The sequence below is a fragment of the Rhea americana genome, unplaced genomic scaffold, assembly GCF_003343005.1.
Source record: "Rhea americana isolate MKP2758 unplaced genomic scaffold, rheAme1 scaffold_49, whole genome shotgun sequence".
NCBI lineage: Eukaryota > Metazoa > Chordata > Aves > Rheiformes > Rheidae > Rhea > Rhea americana.
In genome coordinates, this window is record NW_028186634.1 from 423,575 (window position 1) to 438,924 (window position 15,350).

General features: G+C 39.2%; 1 protein-coding gene across 2 annotated transcripts in view; it reads left to right on the forward strand.

The window, feature by feature from the left end:
- Positions 1 to 15,350, forward strand: part of PTPN5 (protein tyrosine phosphatase non-receptor type 5) — an 87,160-nt gene that overhangs the window by 548 nt on the left and 71,262 nt on the right. The window contains exon 2 of one of the 2 annotated variants that reach the window (XM_085317109.1): positions 4,361 to 4,521. The gene's annotated coding sequence lies outside the window, so the exon portion shown is untranslated. Of the gene's footprint in view, positions 1 to 4,360; positions 4,522 to 6,265; positions 6,278 to 15,350 lie in introns of those variants that run through there. The other variant, XM_085317112.1, reaches the window with a different exon arrangement.

Here is a 15,350-nt window from a genome sequence, read left to right on the forward strand (position 1 = left end):
GGCGGGGCGGGGCGGGGCAGGCTCCTTGTGTGGGACCCGCCACCCCAGCCATCTCCCCTCCCGTCCCGGTGTGCGCGGAGGGGAGCAGCCGCCGCCGCCGCCTGGTCCCCGGGGCAGGACAGGGCGAGCAGGTGGCCGCCGTGCGGCAGCCGCAGGCAGCAGCCCCGCGGGTGTGCGGGGATGGAGGGCGGCCGGTAACGGCCCTCGCCCGGCGGCGCCGGAGCCCCGGAGCGGCCGCTCTCCGGCCGGCCCGGGGGGGAGGGGGGCGGTGTGCCCGGGGTTGTTCCCCCGCGGCYAAACATGCTAAACCGCGCGGAACAGACGCCGATTAGTTTGCTTAGTTGCTCTGGCTGGAGGAGCCCAGTGAAGCCGGGAAGGGCTGGGGAGTTTGCGGGAGGCCTCTTCCGAGYGAGTGTAGTCGGCAGTTAACCCGGTAACTACGGGCTGCAGTTAAAATATTAGCAGCAGCAACAGCTTTGCGATGCTCTCGCCGGATATTGCTGCCTTCCGAGCTGCTGTGACAGTCGGCCCGTGGTRCACTGTCGCTTTCTGCTAGATGGCAGTGGTGAGAGCAGGAGAGCGGATGGTGTAGGTAATGAAGTGTCGGGAAGCTGGAGACTTGTGTGCAGCTGGATTTTGACTGAATTACGGGGTGGTATGAAGTGACTGGTGGAAGGGAGCAGACCAGAAGCTTCACGATGTAACCCTGTGGTTGTTTTTTTTTTTTTTCTTTTCAATTAAGAGCAAAATTTCAAACTTTACTTCCACTTATTCTATCATACAATCATATGTTTGTCTGATTCTTGTATTACACCCGGAAAGGAAAAAAACGAATTAGTAGGTTAAGCCTTCTGCATTGAAATATTATTTATTAAGTTACTGAGATTTGGATCCAGCTCCGGTGGTTACCAGTGGACTGGCAGAGATCAGTTCTGAGCTTGTGTTAGAATAAGGAATTATTGATTCAAAAGAAACGTGGCAGCATTGCCCCTCTTCTTATTTCGTGGTTGTTATATGTACTGAGAATTTTTTTTTTTCTGGATTTATCGCGGTGTTTTATCAAACAACTTGAGATAGTTTCTTTTTTGTATAAATCAAGTACTTAATGGATGAAGTTCAAATCTCTGGTAGATCCAGAGCTTACAATGATCTCAGCAGATAGTGCTGAATTTTACCATGTGTAATATCTGACTAAAAAAAAAAATGTTTCTTCTTTTCTTGCACTTGTTTTCTAGTTTTGTGCCTTTGGAGTAGCAGAATGTGGTGCTTTTGCTGCCATTTGCATTGATACATTTGATTTAGGGTTGTATAGCTGAAGACAAGAATTGTTCTGGGGCTCGATACTTTCCCACTGAAATAGAGAAAATTTAGCCTATCGATTTGAGTGTGAATAGAATGGACCCCAGAACTCTTATTTCATGTGTGCATGTAACTAGTCCCATGGGTTTCTGTAGGTGCGTGCAGGAAGGTAAGCATATGCTCACGTGTATAATCCATTTTGCTGTAATTGAATATATATTAATTCTTGTAGATTTTTGCTGATTTTTACTTCTTGCTYATCATTATTACAATGGTGTTTAAGGGCTAAGCTTTGAAATGTTTGTCACTCCACTGCAGACATAGTTGCTAACTGGATGTTGTGCGTTTAAAACTAGAACAAGGGACTTGGAATAGAGAGGCCAGCAATTTAGTAGCATGTATGCAATAAATGCTAGAAGATGAAATAGGAATGCAAACTGAATGACTATAGCATGCATCTTTTGATGCTGATATTAATATCTGTAGTGATTTGGTATGAAGCAGAAAAGCAAATTCATTCAGTTTAAGTGCCTGAACTGGTTTGAAATGGAAGAGCTTGTTTCCATTATGAGATGCATTTTGCCCTAAAAAGAAGAAAGGGATAAAAAGGCAGAAAAAGTCATTGTTAGTATTTATTTTGTTTTCTGGATGTCCAAATTACATTATGTAGCAGAATGCTTTCCTCATTATTCCTTCTTTGTATSTGGAAGGGCAGATGTTGCAACAGGAGGGGCAATTACACTGATTTGCAACACAGGAGGGAAAAAAAACATCTTCCTCTAACTCTTTCTGCCTTTACCTGATAGATCAGACCAATACAGAACTGTAAGTCTAATAGTCTGAGAAATCCTGTGTTAAAAGCAAGGATTTGTTTTCATGGTATCATTAGCTTCGTTTAGGGCTTGTCAGCACAAGGATATGTGGGGAAGTTAAGTTTATTCAACAAAAGGTGTGAAGTTAATGCACAAATTAAAGGAAATTTCTGTTTCCGGACTACAGTGAGTTGATTTGTCTAACAGACTGTGTGAAAGAATTCCACTTGCTTGGATGGATCTTGTGGTTGTCTACAAACAAATCTTTCACCAAAAGTGAGGAGGTTTTCTTCGGTTCAGCTTGTTGTTAGTTGCTTTCTGTCTTGTGGGATGTTGAGTCAAAAGGCAATAGAGGCTGTGGAGACTCAAGCCCTGAAGGTTTTTGCAGAAGAGGCTTTCTGAGTTAGGACTTTGTTGTGTACTTTTTAAAAAGCTATGTTTTCACAAAATTAATGGGAGTTTGGTTATTGCAGGTTCTCTTCACGTTTGCTTGTTTTCCTGTGCAGACTATAGCAAAGTGACAGATGTGAGCCCTAAGCTCATCCTGTAACAGGGCATGGACTCTCAGTGTAAGCTGGCACTTCATAGAATTTAGTTTTATCTTTTAGATGTAAACAGAGTATTTCTACTTTAGAGGATATCTGATACTCTTTCCAGACTAAACATTTAAGTGGATGTTAAACACTGAATAACTGACTTGTGCTGCTGGCATCTTTCAGCAGAACAAGGTCAGAGGAGACCTTAATTCCTTCTCTAGCTTCATTTTCATGTTGTTTTGATAAATAAGCTTAACATCAAGAAATGACCCAAAGGAGAAGAAAAAAAAAAATGGTAGCAAAGAAAGACATTTCTGTCTTCCACACACAYAATTTATCACCTCACGGAAGCTTCGTAATCTGTTTCTTGCCATTCAACAGGCAGGAACTTCATTACATGTAACATACTTGGTACCTTTGGTCCTTTATATGCTACTGCATTGCGAGTGAGTCATGATATTCTGAAAAGGAAAGGATCTTGCAAGTTTGGAAAAAAACAGGGTATTTTATTCCACTGTKGAGCTCTGGCACAGTAATTCTTTCAGTTCTGTGATTTTCAGACTCCCCATCCTTAAATGGTATGGAACCAACTTGATCTCTGATTTTGAGCAACATTTTAAAGAACATATATGGCAATAATTTTGACGTTAGAGGTCAGATTTGAGCTTGTGTTGTAAGACTCTTGATTTTGACTGGCTAGAACTATATGTGGTTGTATATGTGTTTAGTTTGTGTCTTTTTCTCTTGACCCTTCCTTGCTTAGTGATCTGCTGCATGTAACCTAAATCCTGACCTGTCCAGGGCAAGAACAGCCTTTCGTAACTCAGTTCAGTGGGACTCAAATTCTTGTTTGCAGTTCTAAGAGGCTAGTAATTTAGAAATTGAGTCTGACCTTCATGGTTGATTTAAGGTTAAGGGTAGCTGCCTCAAATACTGAATATTCTAAGCAGACTAAATTATAGCTTAAATGTGTTAGTTTCTTGTTTTCTTCATAATGCTCTATCATAATTAGTTTGGTTCTATGTTTTGCTGCTGTGCTTGCTTGTGTAACACCTAGCCAGTGCAACCTTATGTGTTTCTGCTATGAGAGACATGTGAACGTAACTGCAAGGGTTAGCAGCTCCTGCTTTTGACACAAACTCACCCTGCGGATATACGCAGTTAGTTTGAGTAGACTATAATCTCTCCCACACAGCATCAGATAAATACCTTCAGACTGGCCTCATCAATCGCTGCATTTAGAAAAGGCATTTAGACACTCTTGAAAAGAGTTGTGTACTGATGCTGGACTCRCACAGCAAAGAGTACAAAAATAAAAAAGTGTGAATTTGTTTAGTATAATATGTATTTGCATTATTCTAACTCTGTAGTGCGCAAATTCAGTGCTCTTGAATGTGCCTGAACATGAACTGGATATGAATTACTGTTCATATAGGTTCTGAAAGCTTCAGTGAAAACAATTATTGATAGCTGCAAGGTACAGAGACTGGTTTTTTTGCCCATCGGCATTACTGTCACACACACACACACACACACACAGCCAGCATGCCATTGACTAGAATAATGCAAACTAAGTCCTTGTGTGTACACCTCTCTATCAATAATGCCTAAGCTGTGATACAGCTAGTCTTAATTATACTACTTGCTTAAACCACTAAAAATGTTGTACTTCGTATTTCACTAGAATTGTTCTACCATTCACTTTGTCCGCAGATCATGTTTCATTAAAAGCGCTGAGGAGCACCCAGAACTCTGAAGACAGCAGTTTTGTGCAAGATAAGAATGTTCCTTAAAGAAGCTGATGGAGGATAAAGCTCCAGAGTACTTGGCAGACACTGACGGCATAAGATGACACCATAGTCTAGTCTGAAATTGTAAGTCTAAGGAAGACTAGATATCCTTCACTTTACAAGACATTGCACCTAAGAAATTGAATAGTGGGCTAGAGTCTGCTTTCAGGACCTGTGCAGATGTATTTTTCTGTAGTTATACTGATATGACTATGGAGTGGCTAGTTTCTCTTTGGTGGATCAGATATTCTGTATATGCAGGTGTAAATTGAATCTGTGTTCTTTAGAGGAAGTAGAGTTTATTTACCCTGGTGAACTTGAGATCAGCACCSATCATTTCAGAACTTCTTAATTTCTAGTACTGCTAAGAAAGCTAGGATATGGATAATTTAAGTTTTACAGCATGACTAAAACTACTGGTTCTGAAGGAGTCTCCATTTCCAAAGCTATGAATTCATAAGGCGTTGGTTCACTTGCAGCAGGTTGTTTGGAAGCTGCAGTTGCCAACGGTGATGAAATCATTAACATCACAAAATATGCAAAATATTTCACATAGATGATACCTTTACCCTTGCAGAGTCTTTTTACCATTGAGACTTTCGCAGTGTAGAGACCTGCCATCAGGGAACAATTTACAAGCCAGGAAGCTAGAACATTAATACTCCATATTATACTGCATATTTTACCTGAAGTACATTACACCATTGTAACTTCTATATTAAATACAAAACTAACACTATGCTTGGCAGATACAAGACTGATGATTACTATTGGGGAAAATCAGTATTAATAGATCTTCTAGTGCAAATGACAAATCCAGTGGATCTAGGTTTTTCCAGTTCAAAAAGGGGAAGAATTCTATGTCAGGCTTCTGTTTCCTTTCACCTTCATTAAACAGTTCTTGTAAGAAAGAGTAAATGCAGGAAGTAATCTCACCAAGTATGTTTCTGTTTATAAGTGAACAGGAATCAAATCCTGTTGTTTGTTCCTGTGACCCTGAGAAATACAGATGGCTATATGTGATTGGGAAACAGAGGGTTAATTTACTTAAGGAAATGTGTTAACATTAATGTACCGAGATGTCTTTTCCATATGCACAAACCTTTTCCAGAGCCAGACGTTGAACACGGAGAGGCTTATGACTGTAAATACTCAGAGAGGCTATGCTTGCATGTAAGTTACTCTTACAGATAGTTGGGAAATCACACCTAAACCTAGAGGAGCAGAAGAATAAAACAAAAAAGAAGCCTAGTAACAATGCAAGTTTAAGCATAAGCGAACACACAAAGATCTACAAAGTGAATGTGCTTTGGTAAAGATGCATTTTTTAATGTCTAAGCCCAATGTGATAAATTCAGATTAAATTGCTTCTCACATATTCACTCTTGTTATTTTCATATCTATGTGTAGTGATAGCCATTTTGAACAGTGGTAGAATACTCTCTAATTAGAGCTGTAGATTTCTGTTCAGGTGATGATGCATATTATGTTAACAGCACAGCAGAGAAGTGACTCTGTGATATATGTTAATTCTTGATGCCTATGTAATTTAAATCAGCAGAGTTAAACCTACAAATCACAGTTTTGCTGAATCCTCAAAATTTAAGCAGTACACTTGATATATACTATGTGTCACTAATATGCCAGAAATTGGTAGAGAGATAGCACTAGACTGTAGATTTATGTCAGTAAAAGTGTAAAATTGTTTAAAATCAGTAAAGGAGTAGACAGGGGACAATGGGGGCTGTTACATGCAAAGCAGAAAACAGGATGCTTGAAGGAAGTTCTCCTTAAAAAAAATGCATTTTAAAATGATTTGTAGGAGTCTTGGTGAAAATTGGTAAGTGTTTTTTTTTTTTTTTTTTTTTTTTTTTATTTCCTTTATCATAAAAAGCATTGCAAATGGTGTTTTTGTTGTCAGGCTCTGAAGTTTTCAACACTGGATTATTTGCACTGTGGGGTTGCATCAACTTTTTGAAGCTTTGCAAACGAAAGTCAAAGGAAGTATTGCAACAAGTTCAGTGTTGGCCTGTAAATTAAAAAATATTCTAAAATTGTGGTTTGCCTTTTAAAAAAATTGATATTGATGTTTAAATTGAAAATGTTTTAGAAAATAATGATTTTATTCAGGAGACTTAATCTGAAGATTATATAGAGAGATTATATATATTGTTATTCCATGTATTTCTGTATTTCTCTTTGGGTTGTTTCTTTTATCATAACCTACTCCTGTTGTTTCTAATGTTCTTACAAGGAGGAACTTGAAACTTGCACTTCTCAAAGCCATTTGTATTTGCTGACATTGTCTGTGCATACCTTCTTTCAGTATTAAAACTGCAGCACACTTATGCTACCAATTTAACATATAGTTTACTTCTCTGATGATTTCACCTCTTGGTGGGGCAACTTAGATGAATTTGGAGAATTAATTCATTGTTTGAATGTATACTTTTGTTTTGGAGTATATTTGGCTTGTTCTGATGCTTCACTTGGTCCATGCTTTGATTTCTCTTTCCTGGCCTCGAGTCACCTAGATCTCTGGTGACTGGCCAGCAAGTCTCAGTATTTAATACTGTGGATCTCTAGCCAAAGACAAATTGCACGGTTTCTGAGGTGACAATGCTGTCAAGCAAACAGAGATAGACCAGGATCTGCTTTGTGTTGCTCTTCGTTTCAGATTTTCTGTTATATTCTCTCTAAAGGCTCTGCTCTTTTAAACAACAAGAACACAAACAATACCACGAAAGTCGTATCATTCCRCACGACCAGAAACTTCATTCTTCAGCAGGCATCTGCTCAGTACAAACCTCAAAGGAGTCTTTTTCTCCTCTGAACAGACAGCACTTGTGCATCATTCTGTTCTTATTTACGTCTTCAGTCCCTTAAACAATTCACACCTCTTAGGACTACAGCAGGAGAAATAACTCACATCTCTGATCCTCAGGAGGCTGAGCTTGAAAGCGCTTTTGCTAATTCAGAGCATCCGCTCATTTCTGGATTGATATTTGAATTTCTCCCTAGTATTGCCCAAAGATGAGATACCGTATGTGGAAGAAAAAATGTATCTCCTCTCCTGAAGAGAGAAACTCAGTTTTTCAAATAATTCGTTATCTCTCCTCTAAAACAGAAAAGCTGGATGCTCTTGCAAACAGAGAGCTGGCAGGACAGAAATCTCTACAGGTCCTTGGAAGGCTGTTGGTTATGCCTTCTCTGGTTCTGGCTCCTGTGGGGTTGTTGGGCATTCACAAGTTTATTTTACACCATTCAAATTCTAGACTGTGCTGTTAGCAACTTTTCTTCAGCAGTTCGTTCTTTCCTCCTGTTGTAACTGGTAGGCCTTGCAAAAAGTTTTTAAGCCTGTAGGCAGGCTTAAATGGAAATTCAGAGAGTGTCTTCTATTACAGAATTATATCAGGCACTGCTTCGCATGCAGACATCTTTCAGAGGTTTGATAACCCATTAAAACAAACCTTGCTGCATCTGGTGCTTTTTAACAGCTTTCTCTGTGACTGGTGATTTACCTTGTTTGCAGTAAAAGCATAGGCAAGCCACTGGAATACTGGTGGCTTTGCAGTGTTGCTAGACTTCACAAAGACCAAGATTGGCTAGAATCTGTGGCTTCACCCATCCTTGTAATCTCTGAAGGAAGGTTTGCCCTCAGGGACTGTTTGCAGACTATTTATAGGAAGTCTCACTGGAAGACCTTAACTCTTGAGGATCTTGCCAGCACTAAACACGATTTGTGAATTCTTCTTTAAACTGAAGCATGTTATTACATGATGCCTAATTGGTGATATACAACCTATCCATTGAGAAACTTCCAAAATAAGATTACATTTCATTTTCCCCTAATTCTGCGCCCTAGAAGGTAGCAGTCCTTGTGCTTTTTGTCCTGAAAATGGAGACAACCGTTTCCTTTTTCCCTACAGAGAGTTGCCACTCCCCTCCACTGAGAAAATCTGTTCTGTTCGTAATGCTAGCAGTGGCAGGAGTCACTAATGGTATCTTAGAGATGGTTAGGAATGTTTTGAAAATGTTGGCATTTTATAAAGGTGCAGAGAGCTTTTACAAATACCATTGAATAAAACAAAAATTACTGGAAAATATGCTAAGAATTTTGCACAATTAGGGGGAGTCTTTGTTCTGAAATGTATCTCTCAGATACTATAAATAATAACTATTTTCATAATAGATGACATGCAGTCTGTAAAAGCAGGTCATCCCAGTTACTAGCTTGTTTCTTCCCTCCACTTCAATGTCAGATTTTTGGCAACTAGCAGCATTTCAGACCTCTTTAGGTAGAGGTGAATGCTTTATGGATGTGAAACTAAGGGGAAGGCTCCAGTGGAGTATAGCGGGTTTGGAACCGCTTGGAAGGCAGGATTACAAAAGTTCAGATGGGCTTAACCAGCCTTTTTTTGCAGACAGGCAGGCAAACAGATGCTTATCTAATTTCAATGTTAAATAAAGATTGTATCTTGCAGCCCATTCCTGCCTTTCACCAGCTTGTCAAGGCTGCAGTTTTACTTCGTGTGTGCAGAATGACAGTTGTAAATTAATGGGACTGGGAGAGAAGGAGGTGAGAGGTTTCTTTTCTGGTGGAGAGTGGCGCTTGGGAGCTGAACAGTCCATCCATTGAACCTGCTCTATTCTCCCAGCTGGTGTCTGAAAATTGGATTGTCACAAGCAGTCCATGAGTTGTAAGGTGAGAGTTGTTATATGCAGATGTAGCAACAGCACACCAGCCCCAGAGGCTTTTCCACACAGTCACTCTGAAGATCTGTTCTTAAAATTCTGCTGATTATCAAAGGTTGGTAGCCTGATTTCCTTGCATGTATTCCATGTATTTTTCAATAGTTCATTAGGCTTTGCATGTCATAGAGGTCTCTTAGACTTGACCAAAATTCAGGCTAGATAAAATAAAGATCTATGGTCCCTTAAAATAATAAGTTACAGTCAGGCTTCTGCAGGCCTGTTAATGGCAGTGAGAGTTCTTATGGGCTTGGGGTTTCATTTTGTTCCAGTCGTGCAAGATTTAGGTCATACTGTTTAGGTCAGGAGATTTGTAAGCAAGCTAGGCATCTTAATTCAGGCCTTCTGAGAGAGTACTTGTTTTGCCAGAGAGATTACTCGAGATGTACTCTATCCCTTGAATGTGTAATACTGCTTTTGAATTTCCTGTCAACTTACAGGATTACACTTGCTTGCTTGATTTTTTTTTTCTTTAACAAACAGGTGAATAAAACATACTTAATATTTTTTTCTAGTGTCATACAGACATTCTGGGAAAGAATCTGTTTTAGCTCTATATCAGTACATTTTTCTGATCGTTTTGCAGAGTCAATTTTCTTTTAGGAACAAGGACATGCTACTTTTTTTTTCCCTGTACCTTAACTTGTTGAGTGTGACTAGATTTTTTTTTTAAGTTCTTTCCATTCAGTACTGCAACAGCATCTATTCCTTCATTTTCTGTTTCAGTAGCAGTGCATTTTATCAGCGTGGAGCTTGCGTTTGTCTTCTTTAGGAGCGGAGCCTCTCTCTTGTTGGTATAAATCATTACCACCATTCCACTACACTGACCAAACAGTTTGCTCCTTAAGTTTGAGAATAATAGGCCAGAGCAGTGAAAAAAAATAGCTAATTGACTTGTTTCAATTCTTTACTAAACATAGAAATCAGAGCCTGCAAACATACGTATGATGAAATGTGGGCACAAACACGATTGTTTTTGTGGAACTGCAGATGTGACTGTTTTGTTGTGAAACTGCTGGAAGCTTTGTGAATTACTTTAACAAATCCTGTGACTGAAAAGTGTGTAATGGCTGTTTTATTCTACTGGTGATTGCTCCCACATTTCCAAGCCCATTTAGAATGGCCACCTAATTAAAATAGTTAACTTCTTCCTTTTAAATTAGARAGGAGGACTTCCCTTGCATATCTTTGTGATACTTAACTTGCACTGGCATGCATGAAGAGTTGAGTGCCTGAATGTTGTGTTTATTTTAGCCCATTATTTATTGTTTTAAAGTATAATTTTGGACCTGTAAGCGCTATTTTATTTGTGGTAAATTATTAAAGCATGTGCAACATTTCTTCATGTCAAGTAATTTATACTCTATAACTTCTCTAGTGCCTAAATTATCCATGCTTTTCCTAAAGTGCGCACTGCCATTAGTTCTTAGACTTTCTTTTTTGAACTTTAAGCATCACGTACAACAGTACGTCTCCCAAACATTTTTAGACAAAGCCTCCCCCCCCACTTTTTTTTTTTTTTTAATCCATTTGAATGTGCTACACACTCTCTGGCACGCTAGCTCCTCAAGCTCTTAATTGGAAACACTGTAGACTTTGCTACTGTATATAGTTTTGGCCATTTACCACTGTTCTGCGTTTTGCTGTTGGGCAGCAGATAACAAGTGGAGAATCACTGCTCTAAGTTTTGTAGTGAGGCTAGATAATGGGAGATCAGTAATTAAGCAATGATATGTTTTACCTGCAGTGTATTCCATGCAGCTTGAAACATTAGCGTCCACATTCTGTTACCCTTGGAAGGATTAGATTACATTAGTTTATATTGAGATCTGTTGCTGTATGTTGGTCTTAGTTATGACTCTAATGTTGCATAAAGGTTTTTTAACCTGAAAAATTAATTGTGCCAGTAGTAAGAGGCTAATTCAGGCATGGTGCTGGTTCCTTCATTTGAACTGAGCAGGCTATTGCCTGTATACCCAGGATTTAGAAAGAGGTTCTCTTCAACTTGGCAAGCTTGCTCAAAAGTCAGGTCCTCCTAACACAATCTCTGACTGTGATGTTTTTTGTCACAGACTATTGCCATGGATTTATCTGATGGCCTGGATGTTGTAAAGCTGTGCCTGTGAGAATACTGAATGCATTGGGAAAAGAAGCAGTCCAGAGCTAGCTGAAATGGTATCTTCTGTCATTTCGGTAATTGCTGTACCAAAGCACCCCACTTAATCCTGAGATTGCTGTGCAAAACAAAACTAGAAATCAGGAGTAGATCTCCAAGCTAATATAATGTCCTTGAAATTGGATATTTCCAGTTTGGAATAGGGAGTTTCCTGGCTGTGCTGTCCTTTCTTGCTTCATCTATCTTAGTTGATACCACTCTCTGCTATGTGCATAGTGCTCATTCTTTCAATTTGTGTCTGTCATCTCTCCAGCCCAAATATCATCTCTTTTGGCTATATATCTATCTCATGAAGAGCCCGATAACCTTCTGCCACTAAGACTTCAAGCCAAGCAAGCACAAACTGCCCTTTGGTCTATCACATCCTCTCAGATGAGTAGCTTCTATTTGATGTTTGAGTATGAAAGAGGTAGTATTTTCCTGGAAGCTATAAGATCACCTACATTCATAATTTTTGAAGACTCAGCTTGCAGAAGATTGTCTGTAAATCCAGTGAACAGCTTAGCTGGAGGAAGTCTGTGTTCAGTGTAAAACTAGTGACAACTGAATGCATCAACAGAAACAAGTAGCCAAGTCAAAGAATGCGAGTAATAATGAGAAGGAAATTCAGAACCTCAGGGGAGCCAATTACCTGTGTCAGTTAAGGTAAATCAGGGGGGTTCAATATGTGATGACCTGAAGATGAACACATCCCAGATAACTGAGGATGACATATAAATAACCAGAGCCTGGGAAGGTGGCTCTACTGCATGAGACTGCTTCAAATACTTTTGTACTTTCTTCCCAATATTTAACAGCACTGCTTTAGCACAGGTGATGTCATCTAACATGAATTTGGAAAATAAATTTGGTTGTATGGCTTCTGAGTTGAGGAGTAAATACTCTGAGGTAGAATACTGAGGTGCTGATTTCTGTAGTCCTTTTACTGTAATGCATGTGGTTTGTATTTCTCCTTAAGCAAGGTATTCAGTGGGTTTAGAAGACACAAGAATTTCTAGTAGTGACAATTTTTCACGTTGATTGTTCTAGTTCATAATATATCATAGAGGCTCAAATACCATTAACAGCAGTGGTAACTTATAGCCCTTATCTAGATTTGGACAAAAATAGAGTTTTAAAAATATGTGGTGGTGTAGTTAACTTTGATTTCATGACATGGAGTGTCTCTGGGATTGAGTTTGTTACAGACTAGGCCTAGAATATTATTAGACTGTAATGGATCAACTGTTGAGATTTCAGTATAAGTAATGAGGGGAAACATAATGCCTTTCTAATAAGGGACTTTTATTATGGATGGAAATGAACTGATAGTCACCACTATAGAATATGTAAGTAGAATCATTTGTCTGTGGATTTTGTTTCTCTTCTGCAACTGAGAGCTATGAATGTCGTCCACTCTGGTTCTGAGAACACATCTCCTATTTGGAATTAACTTGAAGCCAGTATTGGGCCTGGAAAACGCTGCATTAATCCATCAAACTTTCTAGTCCAGTTCCTGATGGCATTGCACCTACCTGCTTGTGATTAGGATCTTTCTTCTTCAGCTGATGCTTTTTAAGCTACCAGTCTAGAGATCAGTAGAAAACTTGAGATCCTACTGTCCTTTCAGGCTAGACAAAGCCTTGCTTGCTCATCATAGTGATTTACATAATACTGGATTTTTTTGTTTGTTTTTTTCCTAGTGAAATATTTTTTTTTCTGTTTTTCAAGAACCGGTCTCAGACCTTAGATCAGTGTAAATTTTAAAGCTTTTCTGCTATGTTAATCTCTTATGCGTCACTTTGGAACTGTTAATTGATGATAATTCTGAGTACTTAATCCATTTTGTTTGAGGATTTCTAAGCCTTTTGGTGGCAGATTGTCAGTGACATTGGTTGATGTAATGTTTTTTGGAAGCAAGGGGATTGGAAGGCAGAAATTTTTTTCTCTTTTGCATCTTTTGTGTGTGGATACCATGAAAAGCAAGGACTGGAAAGAAGACAGTGACTTGTTCTCATCTTCTTATATTCCCACCAGTAGAGCCAGGCATTCACATTTGAGGACTGTGATGCTGAAGCAGAGTACCATTTGCTGATATTCCTCTTTGTGTGAGGTTGTTCCTTAAAGAAAGCCCCTTTTTAAACAGCTTTACTGCTCTGAGTTTCTGTGTATATGCCATCTCCTTTCTGTGGGTGTGTTAACTGCTGCACATAAAAGAAAAATGCGGAAGCCAAGTCAGTGTTAGAGCTGGAAAGACTAAGCATTCCCTTTAGTTGCATCTAGGTCTTTGTATCTAAGCAGGGCTTAGAATCTTCATGCAACTTGGCCTAAGGTAAGCTCAGAAGTTGCCCAAGATGAAGCTTAATCCCTCCTCGTGTTGAACTTGGTGGCAGAAATACCTCAGATGGTAGAGGAAGCAAGAGTAGACTTCATCAGCAGCAGTTTGCAGGTTGTAAACTTTCAAGGTCTGTCCACGCTTTCTTTTTGAAAGGATCCTGATACTCTTCTCAGCAGCAAAAGCTGCTGTTCTGTGTTGACATGACTTGAAGTTATGTCCAGAGAGGCAAACGGTATTGCCAGCAGCTTTGTTTGTGTTATGTCTCTGTATTCCTTGAAGAACTCATTATTTAGTGGGTGGGTGTTTTGCTTTGTTTTGTTAAGATGGTGGCAGCACTAGGCCACATGGGTACAGTAGTGATACACTGATGGTTGGAGCTTCTGCATTCATCTTTTTGGAGCAACCAGTTCTGCTACCCACAGTGATATGTGGCATACTAAGATCAATGGAGTAATTTAACCTGAATGGAAGACTACTTGGTATACAGGTAGATGCCATTTGATACAATGGTGGAAACAAGCAAATGTCTAGAGCATTATTCGCTGTCTGATGAAAGTGCTTCTTAAGATTAACTTGCTGTGCTAATAAACTTGGCCTGTCTGGAGAAGGGGGAGATTTATACTAAAAGAGTCAGGCTCTCCACAGTGTTTGCTGGGAAGACATCAGTGAGTGAAAGGCATCATTCCGAGTTATAGTATGATTTCTGCCCTAATTTTTACACCCATGAAATGTAACACATACAGACATCAAGGGAAGTGTAAATCTCCATCCATTACCAAGTATATTCTGTGGATAAGCCTTTTGTATGGTATGTACTGTGTATTTCATAGTGTTTGGAAGTTTAAAATGGTTATCTGCCTGACCCTAGACACTAGCAGCCCTGTGACAGGTGCAAGATCAAGCTCTCTGATCCAACAGAACAAGTACAGATGGCCCGTGGTCCAGATCTCAGAAGTACTGGGTGCTTTAACTCCTATTATTTTAAACAAATATTTAGACACTGGAAATCCCTTATCCTTTGGAGATTCTAACCATCTATATTTCCCACTGAGATTAGAGTTAAGGGCACTTAATGCCTCCCAAGGTTCAGCCTTAAGTGCCTGCCAATATATTATCTGCTTTTGGGGTTATGGCCTTTTTGTCTTTTTGTTATTTTTTTATGAAAATGTGAAATCACAACTATACTGATTTTAACATTTACTTTAAAAAAAAAAAGACAAGATATTTTTCTCTGGACTGAAACCTTGTATATCACATTTCAACAAGTTTCAGGACTGTAAAAAAGTGTAATTAGAAATTTATAATGTAAATGCTGACACAACCTTAACTGTTCTGATGCAGATGTGACAATTAAAGGCTCTCAAGGGTGCTGTATGCTCCTTGGTGGATTAGCTTCCTGGAAATTTAATGGCAGTTTTCAAATTGTCATTCTATTTTGCTTTTAACCTACCTCTTGCTACTATACTAAGGAATTTTGATTTTGATAATGTGAGATTCTGTTTTACTTTATATTTTACTTTTGTCTCTTCTACCCCTCTGCTGTGTTTTAGGCAGGAGAATGAGTCAGCTGGGGAGATCCTAGAGATATCGTACAACGATGGACTTTGCTTAGTGTCCAGTGGGTCTTCTAGAAATTCAGCAGGAGATTCATGCCTGACTCTCAGTAAC